The 21902-nt window shown below is 36.1% G+C and overlaps 1 protein-coding gene across 1 annotated transcript in view; it reads left to right on the top strand.

Moving 5' to 3' along the window:
- The window catches only part of LOC125233049 (inverted formin-2-like), a 170337-nt gene that overhangs the window by 91258 nt on the left and 57177 nt on the right, over positions 1 to 21902 (top strand). The window contains 1 exon segment of the mRNA XM_048138896.1: positions 21029 to 21056. The gene's annotated coding sequence lies outside the window, so the exon portion shown is untranslated.

Here is a 21902-nt window from a genome sequence, read left to right as displayed (position 1 = left end):
GTTCAAAATTATGATTCAATGGGTTTCTCTGTCACTACATTTAGTTTTAGGGTTAAACTGTAAGCGAGTAATTCAATAAAGTGTACAGGATGTCGACAATTTACGATTTTATTGACAGTTTTGTAAACATGGGATTCTCGATAAATTTGTCAGATCCTGTAATATATCGCTTCAGTAATTCAGTATACGACAGAACTGTTCAGTACTACTTGAACAAGTAATTTGCAAGTTGCAGAGAATACTTAGGTATCTACTCAAAATTATCGATTATTGAAACTTTTATGAAAAAAATGAATTTGACTCAAAAAACGTCAACTTTACATGGCCATCTTCTGAACTCAATTATTATAAAATTTTTGAATTCGTTAGTAAATAGTTTCAAAATAGGAAACATTGGGGCATTTCTCAGAGTGTTTCAACTTTTTTGATTTCGGTGGCAGCATTATTACCCGAACCCCGTAAGCGTAGCATGAGTTTTCTTTGTTTCTGGTAGAAATCCGCGACTTCTATTTAAATTGACAAAATTTCATGTGACTTTCACTGGAATTACGTAAAAATGCTGCCACCGAAATAAAAAAAAATTAACACTGAGAAATGCATGAGTTTAAATAAGCGGAAAGAAAGTTCTATTTTTTGATGGAATGATCTAGATACATTTTCCTTAAACGCTATAGCTTGAAGCCGCACAAACCTTGTTTATAAAGAAGACTAGGTCATTGTCGACTTCTATTTAGCCATAAAGTTAACAGTACAACAAATACTCGGAACGTAAAGGAATAATTTTAGTACGCTAATAATTTTAGTCATGTTTGAGAAACAAACGCTGTAAGCGACATTTTATAATATTTTAGACTTTTTTTGTATTTTTACTTTATTAAGTGTAGTTTTTAGTTGTAATTCGACATTTAAAGACCCGTAACATCTCTAATAAATTGTAGTAGGTAGTATTTATACTTTAGTTAAGTTAGAACCTAGAATTAGTATTATTTAGGTATCAATTGTGGCACCCTGGCCTATTTGCTCAATAAAAATTTCATTTTGATATATTTATCATTTTTAGCTTGAAATTTCTTAACCGATAAATTGAACAAAACCGGACCCAGAAAACGTTTATTGTCGCTTACGCTCATCCTTATTTCAGTGATCATCACGTAACATGTCGCATAACCGTCTGTTTCATGACATGACAGTTCGTGACATGGGAATCCTTCAGCAGTTTGTGTGTTTGTTTGCTTGCCGTGTCCCTTGGCACTTAACAAGGGACTGTTACAGTTGTCTGAATTATTTACAAGTAACTGTGAAGCGTTATTTGTGCTTTGTATTTATGTACAACTTAAAAAAACACAGCTACTGAACAATCTTCTAGCCCTTCTGGTATCTCATCAGCATTCCTTTGCTTAGTTTACTTCCTAATTCCTTCCTAGTTATTTGATATTGTTTTAAAATAAGTATCTTTTAATTGGTTTAAAAACTGCCCCTCTCTAATTCAAGGATATTATGTTGATCTGATATTTACTTGGATTGTCGCTGTTTTATACTGTGCTTTACAAAATCGATTCACGAAATACCGAAAAATCTTGTTCAACTACCTACTACCACAAAAACGTTTCACTTAAATTCAGGTCCATAGATATCTACTTTGGAACTTCCAAGCAAAACCAAAAGCTCTTATCAATTATCAACCTACGAGTCCATAAGATTATGAGCAGCACACGTCAATTTACTAATATGATAGCCTTATCAATTTCAAAACAGCCTTAGGTATTAGCAAGTAGCCCTAAAACCAATAAGTCATTTACTCGTGTGGATCTAACATTGTGAAAGTCCGTTGACACAGCGCGGCCCCGTGACCCGAATGACCTTTAGGATTTGTTTATCAAACACATGTTTCTAGTGAAACTTGAGTACCATCCACTCTTCACTGCTCCTCAACCATACTGCCAGCATCATAAGGTGTATCTTTAGGTAAGTAGGTGGTACTTGAAGTCTGTGCGTCGGCGGCTGGATGCGGGATTGTCATTTAAAATAAACAGAATCGGACATGACACATGATTTGTTTAAGTAGTTTTTGGAAATGTAGATGGGTACATAAGTGGCTGGTCAGTCTAGACATTAAGCACTGGTCCCACCAGAAGCGAGAAAGCGATGAGCTATCGACAATAGAAACAAACAAAAGATAGTCGCCCCCGTGTAATAGTTATTTGTTATACAAGGGGGCAAAGTTGTATTTTAACACACGAGAAGTAAAATACATTTGCACCCGAGTGTAACACAAAACTTTTCCCCTCACTATAGCGAGGAAACTATAACGCAAAAAATGCGTTTATCACTGCTTCCGGTAGTTCCACAGGTGGTAAATCATCTTTATTACTAGATTCACCTACTTTTACCAATTTTAAAGAAGTTAATTTGACTTTATTCAAGGTCAAATTACTTTACCCACTAGTGGATAAAATGCGATTTTACCCGCTGGTATTAAAGGACAAAACACGTGTTTCCGAGCTAGGGAGGGGAAAACAAATAAAAGAGACGCGCTGATAGCGCGAGCGAGTTATACATAGTTCGTCGCCGAGCTATGAACTATAAATCGCTCGCTGTCTCTTTTATTTACACGGGAGCGACTATCTTTTGGTCGTTTCTTAAGGCCTATGAAAGCAAAAACAGGAAATTCATATGTATAGACCTAAAATATAAATTATAAATGACGACGAGTTATACATAGTTCGTCGCCGAGCTATGAACTATAAATCGCTCGCTGTCTCTTTTATTTACACGAAACTATCTTTTGGTCGTTTCTTAAGGCCTATGAAAGCAAAAACAGGAAATTCATATGTATAGACCTAAAATATAAATTATAAATGACGACGAGATTAATAGATAGGTAACTATGGAAGAAAAGTACTATAATGAATAGATGCATTTATTATACATATTAGCACTTTGATTATTACCTTGCATGGCTGCTTCTAAAAAAATGTAGGTAGGTACCTATAAGAACTTTGGTAGTACACATACAGATAAAATATTACTACTTAGTCTGATATTTTTTCCTTCAGAAACGAAAGGACGAAAAAGTTTCATTTTCCTAGTTATTAGTGCAAAGTTACTTAAAATCATGTTAGACAGATTTTCACCACATAGTAAACAGTCGACAATCTTACTGTAAATTAGAAACACATGGAAACTTGTCTCTTTGTCTGCGCACGCGTTGCGAAACAGCGTCTCGTATGATAATTAGAAGGCCTTTTTACTTCAACTGCGTAGTTTCTTGGTTGGATAGAAACGCTTTGTGTACATCTTCTCAGATGAAGTGATTTTATTTTGGTTTAAGGTAAAATAGGGATTATTTTGTTACTTTAAGGGCCACTTACACCATCCGCTTAACTCAAGGTTAGTGGGCTGTCAACTGTCAAATTCCATGTAATATGGTGGGTTAACCTCGGGTTATCCCTCCATTTTCCGTGGTGCAAGTTAACACATAAATTTTGTCCAATAAAAAGGTAGCTATCGGTAAGCAATATCAACAAAGTGTTGCTTATTTCGGTGAACAAATTAAATAGTTTTAGTTTATATTAAAAAAATTAAAAAAAATATTTAGCTTTTGAGCCAATAACCTTTAGGTAAGTCTTTGGGGTTCACCCAATAGATTAAATACTAGGTTAAGTAAGTTATGCACTAAGAACCTTTTCCACCCCACCACCTCTTGTCGAGTTTTTCCTTCTTTGTGTACAAATTACAATACATATTAAAAATAAAGAAATAATTAAACCTTTAAGTTAATAATTAAAGAATTTCTCTAAATTTCTGATGCTTGCCTATAAATATCTTCAGTTTATTCAAATTACAAATTCGTCTTCAACCATCAAGCTTTAACGTCCATAGACACAGAAACTGCAATCGATAACAACACAGATACCCGATGAGAACGGAACAATCCAACAGATAAAATACCAGTACAAATACAATAACATGCCAAAAACTTACGCAAGCCAAAGAAAGCCCACGACCCTCGCGTGATAGGCCGAAAGTGATGTAACCGTCACGGGTCAAGGGCAGGCCTTTAGAGGCGGGTCACGATGTCCTCAAGGTCAGATCTGTCAGATCAGGAGCAAGACTTCAAACCAATGAACCCAGACCTCTTTAAACAGGAACTTTTATTAAGGGGTTTGAAGTTCAAGTTATGCTGGTTAGAAGTGCTGGTTAGCTACTGGATGATGCCTGGTGGAGAGATATGTGTCCGGTCAGTTGTGAAAGAGTGACATTGGCACCGTAATGTCAGATGGAATAGACTGACGGTTTTAGTTTCGCAATATTTAACCTGTGGGTTCATGAGTTGGTATGGTACTAGACCAACGTCCTTGGGTGTGATTGGAATGCAAATGGATCAAAGTCTTTGTTATCCTTTTTGTTGGATCTTTAAAGACTATGTGAAAGGATCTTTTGAAAGTTATTGAGACCTGGTTCGCTGCACTCGTTGAAACGAAGCAAAAAGGATGACAATGCGTTTCAGCGCCGTTTCACAAACGCTCACGAAACGAAACGCTCGTAGATATCTATCTCTATCGCTCTTGCGTATTGGCGCAACGGCCAGACTACCTTTCGCGGCGTTTCGTTTTCGTTTCGCGTCGCAGAAATGCCATTCTGCTAGGCCTGGAACCTCCCTGGAACTATCTCTTGTCGAGTCTTCGGTAGACCACATCGGAGTCACGTTGGTCTTCACCTTCAGCCACTAAAAACGGTGTTACACAATAAATTATCAGCAACAGACGGAATGATGATGAATTAATGAGTTGTGCAGGATGTTATGTTTTAATGATAAATCCACTGACGTTTTTGACAAAAAGTACCTACCTACCTAATCTCAAAAAGTAATCTGCTAACTCATGTATTTATGCGCAATACTAACAGACTAATGAAAAATTAATAACCAATTACAATTCGGGGCAATAAAAATAATAATTTTTAAAGTCCACATTAACATATTGCACATAGAATGTTTGATTGACGTAGATCTTAATTGATCGACGCCAAATCGCGGCCGAATAAGAATCGCGCGCGCAATTTGATGATTAGCATGCGCAGTGACATTCCGCTTGTAGGGTTGACACAGAGGAGTAATTTTATGGATAAAATCGAATTTGCAACTATCACTAATGCAAGAATCTGAAAAAATCTTTGTTGTCAAGTTGGAAAAAGTTACAAATTAATGGATTTTTATCCTTGATGGAATTTCCTGGAAAGTGTTACTCCCGCTAGCTGAATAATTTATTAAGTAGGTATGTTGAGATCAAGAAGATACGACCTATATGTATATCCCATCAATATTTAGGACTCTAACGTTTAGGACGGAATCCACTTTGTTGTCCGAAGAATCTATTGTCTGTCCGATCTTCTTCCACACTTTTGAACCCATGACCCATTACATTACGTAGTTCGCAGATGCCGTACCTATTTATCTTTTTAACCGTCGCCTCAAATCTCTCAAGAAGGACGGTTCTCAAGTCGTCTGTATGTTTTTTTTTTTTTTAATGTTTGTTCCTCGATATCTAGCTCCGTCGTTACTGGACCGATTTTGAAAAAAAATTTTTTTATTGAATGTATATGCATACAGATTGGTCCCATTATTCTCAGAACCCAGTTCTGATGATGGGATCCTGGAGAAATCGAGGGACTCCTCAAATCTGAAAGGCATACATATGGCGATTTTTATGGTTTTAAAGGAACAACATGCATTTACGTACGGAACAGTGACTTTTGGTGCAGTGGAGCTGCTGATGATGGTCAGAACGGAACTCCTCAAATCTGAACGGCACGCTTATAGTGACTTTGGTATTTTTATAAGAACAGCATGCACTTACGTCCAGAATAGTGACATTTGGTGCAGTGGAACTGCAGATGATGGTCAGAACCGAACTCCTCAAATCTGAACGGCACACTTATAGTGACTTTGGTATTTTTATAAGAACAGCATGCATTTAAGTTCAGAACAGTAACATTTATTTAGTTATATTTGTTAAGCATATTGACTTTTCAAGTCAAATTTTGTCAAGCTTCGATTTCTTATAATCGGATTCATGAGGAATTGAGGAAACTCCTCAAACCTTAACGGTATACGTATATTGATTTTTGTTGCCATCAAATAATTAAAGCTTTAAAAGCAGTTTAAAAAAATACCTACACATTTCTACATAATCCAACATTCGCAAGTAGCTTTCACCAGAACCCCCAAAGGCGGCGGTTTTTTTTTCTTAAAAATTATTAATTTCTGAAAAATGTAAAGTTTTTGACAATTCGTCAACCCTAGGTGTTGCATGTATGTCTGTTTGTTCTCGGTTTGGGCTGCCGTGCGATTGTGTGCAAATGGTATTGTTTTATTATTGAGACCGGTAGGTGTGGGGAGCTGTTAACACATACACTGTCACTTTACGTAATGTGTTAAGTGGATGTCATTTGTGTGAGTTTTTGAATAGGGAATTTTATGGTAAAAAATGTATGGCACTTGTTGAAATTAATTTGAGATTTTTGTATTTCTACAGTTGTCAAAAAAGGATAAAACAGGGTGTAAATTGATACTCTTATCAGGTATAATATAACTAACTAGTTGGTAGGTAATTATTGTAACATACTTAGTACTAGACAATTTTTTGTACCCTCGATAATAAAACCTCCGTACCCAAATTTAGGTAAGGTACAGCGGGGCAAATCTCGACTGGGGGACTATTGTAACTAATCACAGATGTCATATTATACCATAGATCAAGTAAACGTATCTACTTAGCGTGTCAAATGAACTCAGTGAAATCCACTGAGTTGTCCGTCTTTACTCGCAGCATGCAGCTTTCGGGCGTCAATTTTTGTAAGTTGAAGTCAACCAAAACATAAAAAACGCTTCGTTACGTGATATTCAATTACAACAACACAAAAAATATGAACAATCAGGAGCCTGAGACATATTTAAAATTACAGGCAAGAATCAACTTCAGTACAAAATTTGGCACGCTCGGCCCCTATACAAATATATGAATTTGTTTCTTCTATCTAAATTAAGTTCTGTGTAACTAATCCATTTTTTCCATGACGTTGATGTTGAGTTCTACATGTATCCACTGAACACCTCCCAAATCCTAACATACATAACCGGTGGACACTCTATTTATTTAATAATGCAAACATTGTAAAACATAGAAAAAATGGATCATTTACATTGTGGGTGTAAAAGTACAGTGCTGATTGTTCTAAGTGCAGCAAAGTCAATTTTAGTTCCACACATGATACTTAGCACCTCATACTTTAACACCAAACATGATAACATAGAACTCCACGTCTTCATATTGAGTCTTATACACTCTTGATATAGTTGATATTAATATCTCTTTATCATATTTAAGACTTTTCTTAAAATGATCGGCAAAGTGCAGTGAAAGAACACCATTGTCTTTCATAATTAAGTACCCTGTGTTTATTTTTCCTAGCTCGTAAATTAGAGGAAAAGTTTATACTAAAATAAGGCTTGTAACTAGTAAAATAAGGATTAAAATTGATGGTTATCATGTATTTGCTTGGTAAGTTATATAGCGGTGAGTTTTCCTTTTATATGTTTAATACAGTTTAATGGATTCATAATGAAGGTACTGAATGAAAAATAAGCAGGTAACTAGATATGGCATCACCTCTATAGGTATATGAACCTTATAATAAAACTAGCTCATAACTTCCGCTTTGCACGTGAAGATGCCGTTCAAGTTCCAGAGGGTTTTATTAGATATCCATATTTTATTCCAAGTTACAATTGTTCCAATACATATTTTGCTATTTAAGTAGAAAATTGTTACGAAATCAGGATAAACATATTCATGGTATAAGGTACAGCGGGGTGAATCCCGACTGAGGGGCAAATCTGATCCATTTTTTCCATTATTACACTATTAAGTTGAGTTCCACATACGTATCCACTAAACACGCGTGTAATATATGTATAACCGATGTACACTCTATTTAATAATGCAAACATTGTAAAACATGGAAAGAAATTTACCCCTCAGTCGAAATTGCCCCGCTGTACCTTAATTAAAAACTAAAAGAAAATATCCTCTATACGGAAAAATGCATATGTTCACTATACATTTCTCAACATCTCTCTTTATCTAAAAATTACTTACCCTATATCACTAATCTTATATACGTTACCTTTATCAGATTCCAGTTACATCACAGGAGGTCTGTGCCCTCCTCATCGTTTGATAACAGCATAGATTAGTCATTCATAAAACTGTGGTTGGCCTTCGGAGTTTCCTTAATTAAATTGTATTTACATATGTGCGATGTTGTTTATGACATAATTGTGTATTAATGTGATCATTGAGGTGGATTAAGTATGGTTAGATTAATTACTTTTGAGTCTTATTGAGGTTTATGAACTACTATTTATTTCCGTGTTTTAATTTCATAGGAATAATTATCGATACCGGATAAAATTACAAACCACGTTTACAGTACATTGCTGCTGAGATTTTTTCAAAAATTCATTATGGGGTGAAAATTAAGAGTAAATCAAAAACACCTCTTAATTAATGATAACAATATTGAATTATACGCCTGGTTTCATTTATCGCCCTTATTACGTTTACGCGCTGTATAAAATTATTTCAACCAAAGCCGATGAATAAAAACAGATAGATATATGGCACTTTCATAATTAAAAAAATGGTAAATTATAATTTCGTAGTAATCAGGACGAATCAATGGTTAAAATAAAAATTAATTCAAAGTATAGTAGTACGTGCCTGCCCAATATGTGCAAAGTTAGCATGGTCAGTGTCCCCTTCATGTTGTATTATCAGTTATCACATAGTAAGTACAACTTCCACATATTTGGGAAATAAAGACCTTCACTGAGAGAAAATACAACCAGTTTTCATGTTCGTTCAACAAGTTTTTTGGTTAAAATAGCGCCTACGTGCTCTTTGGTTCAAACAAAAAGTTTGTTTTAAACATTTTTTTTTTTTTTTTTTACTTTATTAGGTACACCAAACAGATTTCGTACAAAATCTTGATAACAATTAAAACTTATACTAAGTGGCTTAAAACTAGCACGAGATCCAAAACAAGTGTACTCAGCATGTTTTACAATTCAGCGGAAACAATACATATTTTAGCACTATCTAGTAAGTAAAACTACAATAGCAAACATCAGAGAACTATTAGGTAACAATTTAGCTAATACCAAATAAGGGAGTAATTAACTTAAGCTAAGGGTATACGCATTTAAACTATACGAGTGAGACAAACTTAAACATATTTAAACGGTAGAAGGAAAATTTAGCAGTCAGTGACAGAAGAAGATGAAGATGAGCATGAGGAGCATGAGGAGGAGGTGAAGAGGACGCCAGCCAAGCGCCTCTTAAATCTAGCAATGTTGGGGTCAAAAATGTCAAAATGAATATGATTAGAAGCTAACTCGTTATATTGGCGGCACATTCTAGTAATGGGATTATAGAAAGAAGTATTGTTTTTATATACTCTAAGAGCGAAAAGTTTAGTGTTGCGACCTCTAAATCTAGGTGTATTGAAAGTAATGGATGATAATAGTGGTGCAGAGTCAATTCTAGAGTGAACTATTTTGTGTAAATTTAAGAAGTCGCACATCTTACGACGTGCTTCAAGAGTAGAGATATTAAACTTGATTAGTCGACTGGTATACGATCTGTATGTACGTCCCAACTTGAATCTAAACGCAAGAACCTTCAAAAACAGCCTCTGCACCGCCTCTATGGCATTGATGTGTACAGAGTAATGTGGGGTCCATATAGAGGAACCATACTCCAAAACGCTCCTCACCAAACTAAAGAACAATAAAATTAGACTATTCGGGTTCCTAAAGCCCTTTGTCGTTCTAAAGATAAAACCTAGCAGTTGCCTGCCCCTACTCACTAATATTCATAGTGTGGTCTAAAACTAAGTTGTTCATCGAAAAGTATACCAAGATCCTTTACGACTGTCTTTCGGTTAAGACTCTGACCGGTTAGTTTATAGTCATAGTTAAGTTTAAATTTCTTGTTAGAAAATGTTATAACATGGCATTTATCAACGTTTAAGTTCATATTATTACGAGAACACCAGTCAGATACTTGATTAAGATCTTTTTGTAAGAGTAAGCAGTCACTCAAGTCATTAATAGATTTAAAAATTTTAAGATCATCTGCATACAGTAAGGAGGGACATGTTAAACTATCAGCGAGATCGTTTATAAATAGAACAAACAACAGTGGGCCCAGGTGAGACCCTTGTGGGACACCCGAAGTTACAGGAAGCTCAGGGGATGAGAACCCGTTGATGGTGACAAGCTGACTTCTGTTTAGGAGGTAAGATTCGACCCAGCGAAGGAGACTACCATGAATACCATAATATGCCTCTATTTTGTAGCAAAGAATTCGGTGATCTACCTTATCAAACGCCTTTGAAAAGTCCGTGTATATGGCATCAACCTGACCTCGCGTAGCAAAAACTTTACACAAATAATGCCTATACTCAAGAAGGTTAGAAACTGTGGTTCTATTACTAACAAATCCATGTTGACGATCAGATATGAATGGCTTGACATGGTTGTACAGGAATGTGTGCACTATAGATTCGAATAGTTTAGCTATGCAAGACAAAATGCTTATAGGCCTGTAGTTTTCACAACTAGATTTGTCACCAGATTTAAATATAGGCACTATGTGCGCAATCTTCCAAGTATGAGGAAACACCCCAGCGCGAATAGATTTGTTAAACAAAAGGTAGAGGGGAGCACTTAGTTCCTCAGCACACTCCTTGACAAACGAAGCAGGAATCCCGTCCGGGCCTGCTCCTTTACAAGTATCTAGAGATTTGATTTTGTTTATTATGAGTGTACGGCTGATCAAGATATTCGACAAATTGGGTCTATTGAAATCGAGGCAAAAAGGAGACACATTGGAGAAGTCAGGGGAATTGTGACGTTCGAAGACAGAACCGAAGTATTCAGAAAAAATGTTACAGATACCCTGACCATCGGAAGACGTTTTATGGCCATATTTCATGGTTTGAGGTATGGATGTACCTTCCTTCTTAGACTTAACAAAACGCCAAAAGGACTTAATGTCATCCTTAAGACCGTAAAGTTCTCAATTGACAGTAAAAATGATTTATAACATTGATCAATAAGATTCTTACACCTAGCGCGCAACAGGGAGAAAGTATCATAATCCCTAGGATTCCCATATAACTTGTACCGTTTGTGATACTTGTTTTTTTCTTTAAGACTATGTTTTAATGATTTGTTGTACCACGGGGGAAATTTAGCACTATTAATCCTATGTAGAGGTGTATGTTTCCTAATGATAAGGTTCAATTTATCATAAAATACACGGACACACTCATTAACGTCAGATGAACAAAACAATGCTGACCAATTGGTAGAACTCAGTTCACTCTTTATTTCTTTGAAATTGCATTTATTGAAATTAAGGCGTTCAACAGAACAAGTGTCCATTACTTTACCACACGAAGTGCAATGTACGTCAATCACAATAGACGGATGGTGCACATCAAGCTTACTCAAAGGCTCAGCACCATAGACTTTGACTGAATCAGAATTAGATAAAACTAGGTCCAAAAATCTGTTATTATGATTAGGCACATTATTATGCTGTAAGAGACAACAAAGTGAGATAATATCAAATAGTAGTTTCGCTTTAGCATCTAAGGGATCAATAGGTATGAAGTGACTTGAGTTGTCTGAACGGATCCAGGTAATGTTAGGAGTGTTGAAATCATCAATCATTCAAACGGATAAACCGCAACAAGTCGAACTTGTTAAATTCACAATGCAAATTTCTCTCAATGTTACCATGCAAGTTATTTAACGTATAAGTACTATATTAAAATGCCCAGACGCGCCACACACAGTATACTATGTATATGTATAACCAATATAAATATACAGCAGCTATGCATACATGCGACGAATGACATTGATGTGGCCGCCTACCAGAGAAACTGCTGACCTACTGCCAGCATGCTAATACTTGATACTATGTTTAACATTATATACGATCGTACTCTAGGGTCTAAGATACTTCGTGAAGGAAGGCCAATAGGAGGCTCTCTCGGATTACATTTACAAAATTCACATGAAATGTTGTCATAGGAGCAACTTACTGCTGGGATAATTAAGGGTTATATATACAGTTTTGTTCAGAATTTCAAGCGCTATCGATCTGTGTAGTTAAAATTTCGATATCTCTTAAAAAGTTGCCTTTACGACCAAGATTTTCTACTATGGACTTGCAAAAATAGCTTTTCTGAAGGGGCGTAAATATCAAGTCATTAATTATAAATTATTATTTGTGTCGTAAAGGAAATCTACAAATAAAAATATAGTCGTAAGTCACCTTGATATATATTATTGCCCTTTAAGCCCTTACTTTTTAAGGATCACTTTCTATAGTAGTGTGGTAAAGTTGGGCGTAAAGGACAAGTTTTTTTGTTCTTCGTCCTTTACGACCAGCACTAAAAATATTTTATCCGCAACTGTAGTCGATATCATTGGGTTCAATTGTCGTAAAGGACATATAATGCAGGTTTCCAAGAGAAAGATAAACCCACTTTTTTGTTTTTTTGGCCTATATTTGTGACGTGTATAAGAAAAATATGCAGATTATGAGTATCTTTAACCTAGTGTAACAACCGTAGTGATAAACTAAACGATTTAGAAGATAGATGGTTGTAAAGGACACGTCAAAAGATATTAACGTCCTTTACACCCATGATTTGATAGGGTCGTAAATGATGGTCTTAGATGATTTTTATACAAAACCGGGGCGTAATTGTAACCGAAATGGTACAAATGTTGTGCTAAGTTTACAATTAAAAACTGGAAAAATGTGTCAAAACGTACTTAATATGGCATAGAATAGACATTAGTTTAATGTAGTGTATTATTTATCTAAGCTATCTTAGAAACAAAAAAGAACAAGACTATTTTATATCCAGTTTTGTAATAAAGAAACAATATTTGCTTAAAAACGATCTACTAATACTTTAGCAACAAGCTCAAAGTTATTTTTTTAGTATTCGCCGCTGTTGAATAGTCAGTAGGTTACGCATTCAGCCTTTAATTCTAGCGGGGAAACGCTTTCGTAGTATTATTATACTGCGACGAGATGTAGGTAATTTAAAAAAAACACTATGGTAATCAGGGTACGTACCCACAACGTATGCACAAACGCTCACGATAATATCTATTTCGTAGCTATATATTTTTTTCGTAGCTATAGCTATAGCTTTATCGCTCTTGCGTATTGCACCAGACTGCATTTTTGTCGGCGTCTGGCGTCGACGATTGCCATTCAGCTACGCCGCCAGTAAACTTTAACAGTAGACTATACTAACATTTAGTGCGACAATAACAGGTGCGTTTCGCTAGCGAATAAGCGTTAGCGTTTGGTGACTTGGCTATGTACCCACAGGTACTTAACACGTTCACGGACGGCTAGTGACGTCATCTGTCATAGACCAAAGGAAACAAATGACTACGCGTATGCTATAGCATACGTGTCCACGAATGTGTTAAAGCATTGACTATAATATTTCTAGGATTGAACTCATAATTAAGATTATTCTTACTTAACAGGTTAAAGACTAAATAACAATCTTCTGTTTTAAAATTATCAAAAATATGCATCAACATAGTAGGTAGTCTTGACTACAGTTACTATTATTTATTAGTTGGTCACAGTTTGTATACGCGTCTTAACTTGCGTTTATAAATTGGTACTTAAACTTAACTCTTAGTTATTCTTAGAACTTCTTTCTACTTTATACTTGAAATTATTGTCGTATTAATATAGTCTACTGTTCACAGTTGCTGATTAAAGTTTACGTGATTACCATTAGTGTTTTTATATTTACTTAAACTACGAAAGCGTTTCCCTGCTAGAATTAAATACTGAATGCGTAACTTATTGAGAGTTGAGACAGCGGCGAGTACTAAAATAATAACTTTCCAAAATACTAGATAGTTTTTAAGCAAATGTTGTTTCTTTATTGCAAAACTGGATATAAAATAGTCTTGTTCTTTGTCTCTGCTAAATATTTAGATAAATATACACTGTAACACTATTGTGGCTATTCTATGCCATATTAACTACGTTTTGATACATTTTTCAAGTTTCTCAATTGTAAACTAAGCTAAAAACAGTTGCCATTTGTACCATTCCGGTTACATTTACGCCCCGAATTTGTATAAAAATCATCTAAGACCGTCATTTACGACCCTATCAACTCTAATTGTTCAAAAAAATCGTGGGTGTAAAGGACGTCCATAGCATTTTGACGTGTCCTTTACAACCATCTAACTTCTAAACCGTTTAGTTTATCACTACGGTTGCTACACTAGGTGAAGGATACTAAAAATCTACATATTTTTCTATATACGTCACAAATATAGGTCAAAAAATAAAAAAGATATAAACATTTTTCTAAAAAAAAAGTTGTTTTTTGCTTCTCCTGAAAACCTGCATTTTGTCCTTTACGCCAATTGAACCCAAAGGTATCGATATATTTGCGGCATTTGCAGTCGAAACTCTAGGACCGTGGTGCCCAAGCGCTCACAAATTAATTAAGGAGCTTTCAAAAAAAATCTGTGATGTCACCGGGGACCATAGGGCTGGCTCATTAGACCTCGGTGACCTTGGAACAAATAATAGTACAGTGTTGCCTTGACTCTGGGTCTAATTCATTTACCCATATGACACTATGTCTAACTTCTAAAAACTATCGGAGTTTTTGTTATTGTAATTTTAATTAAAGACAACTAAGTCAATAATTTAACGATATAGAACCGTTAAATGACGAACTCGAGAGACCAATCTTTGCAATTTTTTTCTATAGAGCCGATTTCGTTAAATCGTGTATCGAGTACAGTCGTTGAAATATAATAATAACATATAATTTACTTGCCTTGATAAAACTATATTATAATAGTTTGTCTTAAAAAACTGCGCAAGTAACATCGATTTGGCGCATTTGGGTGTTGTCAGCCCCTTATGAGGTAGGTAGATATTTCACCAGTTAACGATAATCAAAACAAGTTATTAACATCTCGAATACCGAAGAATTTGATCTCAAATGAATTGCTCGGCTTATGAACAATGGGTGAGCATAGTAAGCATAATGTTCTTGAATGGCGACCACACATCAGCCAGCGTGGGTTGACTGACGGTCCGATTAAGGTCGTTTAGCCGGTACTGAAGGCCTACGACCTACCACTTTGTTTAGAGCAGTGAACTTTATAGAATTTGTTAACACTGCAAACTAGAAACGATACCCTGATTTTCTTTTTATAGTATACTACTACGGTGGCAATCAATCACCCTTGAAAGCATACGGTCCGCTTGATGGAAAGCCTGTTTTTAACCCCCGACGCTAAAACGACGGGGTGTATAAGTTTGACGTGTCTGTCTGTCTGTTTTTCTGTGGCATCGTAGCTCCCGAACGGATGAACCAATTTAGATATAGTTTTTTTTTGTTTGAAAGCTGAGGTAGTCGGGAGTGTTCTTAGCCATGTTTCATGAAAATTAGTCCACTATGTCGGGTGTTTTTTCAAAATTTATTTTTGTGTTTAGGTTATCATGTCAACTCTCCACACGGGTCAAAATTAATCGCCACATTTTTTTCTCCTAAAAAGAAAAGGATCAGAGCATGATTCTGGTGAGGCGAGGCACCCTCGACTCTCAATTATTCACTTTCATAAATTACGAGTATCATCTCACACCGTCTCCATCCAATTTCTTTTAAGGTTTTTCTCTTTCTTTCTGCAACGCGTAGACACACAGAATAGATACGCTTTAAAAACGTAATTAACGTAAGGTACAGCTGGGCAAATTTCGACTGGGGGATTCAATTGGTCCATTTTTTCCATGTTTTACAATGTTTGCATTATTAAATAGAGTGTCCACCGGTAGGCGTGTTCAGTGGATACATGCAGAACTCAACATCATAGTGTAATAATAGAAAAAAACCGGCCAAGAGCGTGTCGGGCCACGCTCAATGTAGGGTTCCGTAGTTTTCCGTATTTTTCTCAAAAACTACTGAACCTATCAAGTTCAAAACAATTTTCCTAGAAAGTCTTTATAAAGTTCTACTTTTGTGATTTTTTTCATATTTTTTGAACATATGGTTCAAAAGTTAGAGGGGGGGGACGCACTTTTTTCCTTTAGGAGCGATTATTTCCGAAAATATTAATATTATCAAAAAACTATCTTAGTAAACCCTTATTCATTTTTAAATACCTATCCAACAATATATCACACGTTGGGGTTCGAATGAAAAAAAAAATCAGCCCCACTTTACATGTATGGGGGTACCCTAATAAAACATTTTCCCATTTTTTATTTTTGCACTTTGTCGGCGTGATTGATATACATATTGGTACCAAATTTCAGCTTTCTAGTGCTAACGGTTACTGAGATTATCCGCGGACGGACGGACGGAAGTCCGTCCGTCCGTCCGACAGACAGACATGGCGAAACTATAAGGGTTCCTAGTTGACTACGGAACCCTAAAAATGGATCAGTTAAAATGGCCCCCCAGTCGAGATTTTTTCTAAACCCCCGACCCCGACATAGTGGACCGATTTTGATGAAACATGGCCTAAGAACACTCCCGACTAACTCAGCTTTCAAACAAAAAAAACTAAATCTAAATCGGTTCATCCGTTCGGGAGCTACGATGCGCGATGCCACAGACAGACACACACACAGACAGACAGACAAACAGACAGACAGACAGACATACAGACGGACGGACTTACAGACAGACAGACAGACAGACACGTCAAACTTATAACACTCCGTCGTTTTTGCGTTTGCGCGCGCGGCTACTTATTGACATTACGTATTTAAATGATTATTTAACCCACATAATACGGAAGTCCTTCGCGATGTTTGCTATCGAAACGGCCCCCAAACGCATGCGCGAAGGTCAATGTGCACCTCACTTCACACCATTAAACATCTTTACCACAACAACTTGTGCAATTAAATGTTAACTGTAATTATACTTGCTAAGACTCAAAGTTGTACGTCATAAAATGTTTACATGTGACTTTTTTTCACTCCTAGGACCTTTTGTCGCGAAATTTTTGACTGTCTTATACACTCAATATAAAGTTTGGTTTTGCGATTGCAGTTTTGATATAATGACACTGAATTATGTATTAACATATGGGATCGTAATTTAATTTCGCTTTAGGCTTTTGTATTTAAGCAAGGTTTAACGGCTGTTTTAAATAAGTGTAATTTGGTTTTGTAAATTGAATTGAATAATGTTCGCACTAGATAGAGCCCGTTAAAACTTAGCTGTATGCCAGAGCTAAGCCTTCGGTAATTGTGTCATATACTTGGAAATTTCGACCCTTGCTTTCGTAATCCGATGGCCGAGTGGTTTTACAGGCATCCGTCCGGTTAACGGAGTACGCTGGTTCGATTCCAGCTCGGAACACTTGGAGGCCTTGGTCACTTTTTCTTTGTATATGACATTTATTTAATGTTTGTATGCCAGAGTTCGTAATATTTCATATGAAATTAAAGCAGTTTTAAGACCTGTTTTTGGATAGCCTTACAGCCTATAAGTAGATTCTAAAATGAATATTTAAAAAAAATGTTGCACCTTACCTACTGCCCCAAATAGTCATGTTTGTTATTTAAATAGGCCTTATTTGTCAAAAAATAAATAAACTTAGGATACTCCATGCACATTTTCTATAATTTACCTATTACTTACGTCGGAACAGACATCTTGCAACTGCCTGCTCTTTTAGAAGTTTACTATTGTGTTTAGATAGATATATACGTTCATTCATCTTTACCCGGCCATAGTACCTATACCCAATCGATAGATGATGTATGTCATAAGTAGCATATGGCGAGCGGTTGGCCATGGCGCCGGCGACCCACAAACACACATGCTAGACCGGCTAGGTTTTAGATATTGTTTTATTCTTATTATTAACCCGCAGGGCCCCGTTCTACCAATATTTGGCTACTTCACACAAATGTATTCGAAACTTTTTGCACAGTCAAAAATAGTATATATCCTTATCCTGAAGTTCAGCAACGCCCCCGACGCAAAAACGACGGGGTGTTATAAGTTTGACGTGTCTGTCTGTCTGTCCGTCTGTCTGTCTGTCTGTTTGCCTGTCTGTCTGTGTGTGTGTCTGTCTGTGGCATCATAGCTCCCGAACGGATCAACCGACTTAGATTTAGTTTTTTTTTGTCTGAAAACTGAGTTAGTCGGGAGTGATGTTCTTAGCTATGTTTCATGAAAATCGGTCCTCTATGTCGCGGTCGGGGGTTTTTTCAAAATTTTAATTTTGTGGTTCTAGGTTTTTAACACACCTGTTGTTGCAGTTTATTGTTTGATATAGCCCCGCTCGGAGCTGCCAGACCTGCAGACCTGAGGTTGGCTGTGATCAGAGAAGCATTTGAGCTTATATCCAGGTCAAGGACCTACTCCAAAATTCTACCAGCTCTCCGTCTACATCTACAGGTGTCCATGGGCAACGATGCCTCTTGCTACTGTAATTTTTTAAACCTCGACACAAAAACGACGGGGTGTTATAAGTTTGATGTGACTGTCTGTCTGTCTGTGTATGTGTCTGTTGGTAGCATCGTAGCTTTCGAACAGATGAACCGATTTAGGTTTTGTTATTTTTGTTTGAAAGCTGAATGTTCGATGAAAATCGGTCCACTATGTCGGGGTTTTTTTTTTCAAAATTTAAATTTTTATTGTGGTTATAATCAACTCGATTGCCTCTTAATATACCTCCAAACCTCGTTTTTCCTGAATTTCACCTACATAACATGCTATTACCGGTATACCTTATATGTGGAGCATCGTGAAATGGAGTAATGGCTTCTGGTCTAATCTTAAAGGTAATTGAAATGTAATTAATCATAGCTTTTCTTAGTGCTTTTATTGCACTAATAGCGAACTGCTATAACTTATGTAGTTGTGCACCTTGTTTTTTCTTGTTTAACGTTAAATTCTACACGTCGTCAGGCTCACCTGGTAGGTATATTAACTATTGCTTTTTGTTAAATTAGAAAAAATATATTCGTAACTCGTGTCGATATAATTTATGACCATTCGAAACGAGCTTCTTTTTTTCCGCACTTATATCGTAATGATTCTACCTTCCTTTGTATGACTTTTAGAAATACGTTATTGGACTCGAGACGACTTGGTTTAAAAGTTTTTAGTACCTAGTTTTTAGTTTCGATTGAAAAAAACCTTACATTTTTTAAGTTAAATTATACCTTTGAAATTCTCTGCAAAACAAACATCACAGAATAAACAAACAGTCAATTAGCTACCTCCTATCTCGAGCTACCGCACAAGCCTATCTCATCTATCGCTTTAATCGCATTTATCCCATTCACGTACAAAAAGACTTAACACCCTTACACCAATCAAACTAAACTAAACCTTATAAACTTTTCATTTAGAGTCTACTATAGAACGGACACTTGAAAGCTTTATAAGCTCTTTTATCCACATATCGGTACAATCACACAGATTTGCGTTCCAATTTCAAAACGTCTCCACTCACACGTACCGCGCTTGTAAAGTAAACTCTATCCTTATTCCCATATGGTTTAATTTAAAAATAAAATACAATTGGCATATAGGTTTTTGTAAAGTAGATAGGTAGTTTTAAGGGTGGCGGTGCGCAGGCGCCGCTTTGACACGCCGCCGCCCGTTGTACCTTATAAGGGACGCGGATAGGCTATTTTTAGACTTTCCGGGAATTATATTTTCTGCATATATTTATTTGTTTGTGTTGGTATGTTTAGGTTAATTGGCAGGTAGGCTCTGGCTCTATGTTATTAGGCATTTAAAGTTGCATTATTAACTTTATGCAAGGTATTATTAGTAGTTTTCAATATAAGAGTAGTTTTCAAGTTGGATAAGATTAGACGGTATCGATAGAGATCGAATTTAAATGCTAACTTATTTTCTGAATCATCTTGCTTATTTTTATTTATGAAACCTTAGAGAGTGTTAATTTTAAGACGCTAAAGGAGCGAAAATACTAAAATAAAAGTAGCCCCCTTTCAATTTGGGAATTCTATTTTAATATACCAGTGTTATTAACTAGATTCATCAAAAACAATTGTCCATTAAGAACTCAGTTAAAGGATATTGCGAAAAAAAATCTTTAAAATCGAAGATTCCGCTTTCGACTGTTTCTCCTTCAAAACTTAATTAATCGTAACGAAATTTGAGAATCTGAATAACAATGAAATAATCTGTGTCGGACCGTTTAGTTTTTTTTTAGCTAATTGTCACCAATTTTGAATACCACACCTTTTTTTACGCCATAATCAATAACGCCGTATTAGGAATTTCTTGATGGGCTCTAGCGTCTTTAAAAATAAGAATATCAAAAAATCAAAACGGTCCAACACAGATAAAAATAATAATAAACCTAGCTTAAGAAAAGAGATAAATAAATGAAATAATAATCTGAGTTGAAAAAATCGTTGCTCTTCAAAAACCAGGGAGGAAATAGCCGAGAGCGTTTGTATGGAGAATTGACCCCTGCATCGTCTTAATAATTTGAAGAATTTTCCTTATTTTAATTTGAAAAGTGAGAGTTCTAGCCCATGCCTCCTTTGCACTGTAATAGCAATTCAAACAAATTGTTTCTTCGCTCTTCATGTTAGAGGCCTAGCTAAGATGCCAAATAGATTGCAGTCTAGCGATGGAAGACTACAATCTAATGGCATCTTAGCTAGGCCTCCCGGTTATTTATTTTATAATCAAGCGTATGTATTTACGTGTAATGTATACAGTCAGCCAAGAAAGTGGTTTACCACTTTTCGACTCTATTTTAAACACATAAGGTCGAAAAGTTGTAAACCACTTTTTTGGCTGACTGTACCAGAAAATGTTTATTGTCATTAATTTCCATAACACGCTAATTAGTCCCATTTTGTTCCAGATCTCCTAATGACATTCCACAGATAATCGTAAGTATTACATCATACATTCGACGCAACAATGCTGCACCAAAAATGTATTCTAATCTGTAAAGCGGTGCGCAGACGATCGAGCATGCTCGGCAAGCATATTCAATTCTTCGTTCAAGAAAGCGGGAACGAATAAAAAGACGACTGATAAGTGATAGCTCTACAGTTTTTGTCAAGTAGATATTATGCGTATGTTGGACCTGACAATCGTTTTAAGGTATATGATAAAGGGATTATAAAAATTTGAGGCTTTTCAAAAGCATTTTTTCGAGGCATTTTGAAGATGAAGAGATATTTCTCAATTACAATACATAGCTATTAGCTACTGTCTAGCAATAGCTAATAGTCGTGTTAATGTATGAAAATCTTTAGGGATACCTAGCGTCTTTTCTGTATGCTCACTTGTTTAAGAAATTGTTCACTGTTGATCCTATAGTTTTAATTATGATGGGTATCAGAACAATGGGTCTACTTCTATTATTTTATTTATTGTTTCTATGCTTCTTCGTCTGCATGTATTTGTTTTGTTGAGCGCTAAAGAGGATTATAGTTATCAGACAGTAATGTTTAAGTTTCTGTTTGTCTGTGTTCGCAGCAGAGACAAACAGTTCTTGATACCATCCTTTTTTAGGGTTCCGTAGTCAACTAGGAACCCTTATAGTTTCGCCATGTCTGTCTGTCCGTCCGTCCGTCCGTCCGTCCGTCCGTCCGTCCGTCCGTCCGTCCGTCCGTCCGTCCGTCCGTCCGTCCGTCCGCGGATAATCTCAGAAACCGTTAGCACTAGAAAGCTGAAATTTGGTACCAATATGTATTTCAATCACGCCGACAAAGTGCAAAAATAAAAAC

Source organism: Leguminivora glycinivorella, chromosome 1 (genome assembly GCF_023078275.1).
Source record: "Leguminivora glycinivorella isolate SPB_JAAS2020 chromosome 1, LegGlyc_1.1, whole genome shotgun sequence".
Taxonomy (NCBI): domain Eukaryota; kingdom Metazoa; phylum Arthropoda; class Insecta; order Lepidoptera; family Tortricidae; genus Leguminivora; species Leguminivora glycinivorella.
This window is presented reverse-complemented; position numbering and strand designations above follow the sequence as displayed.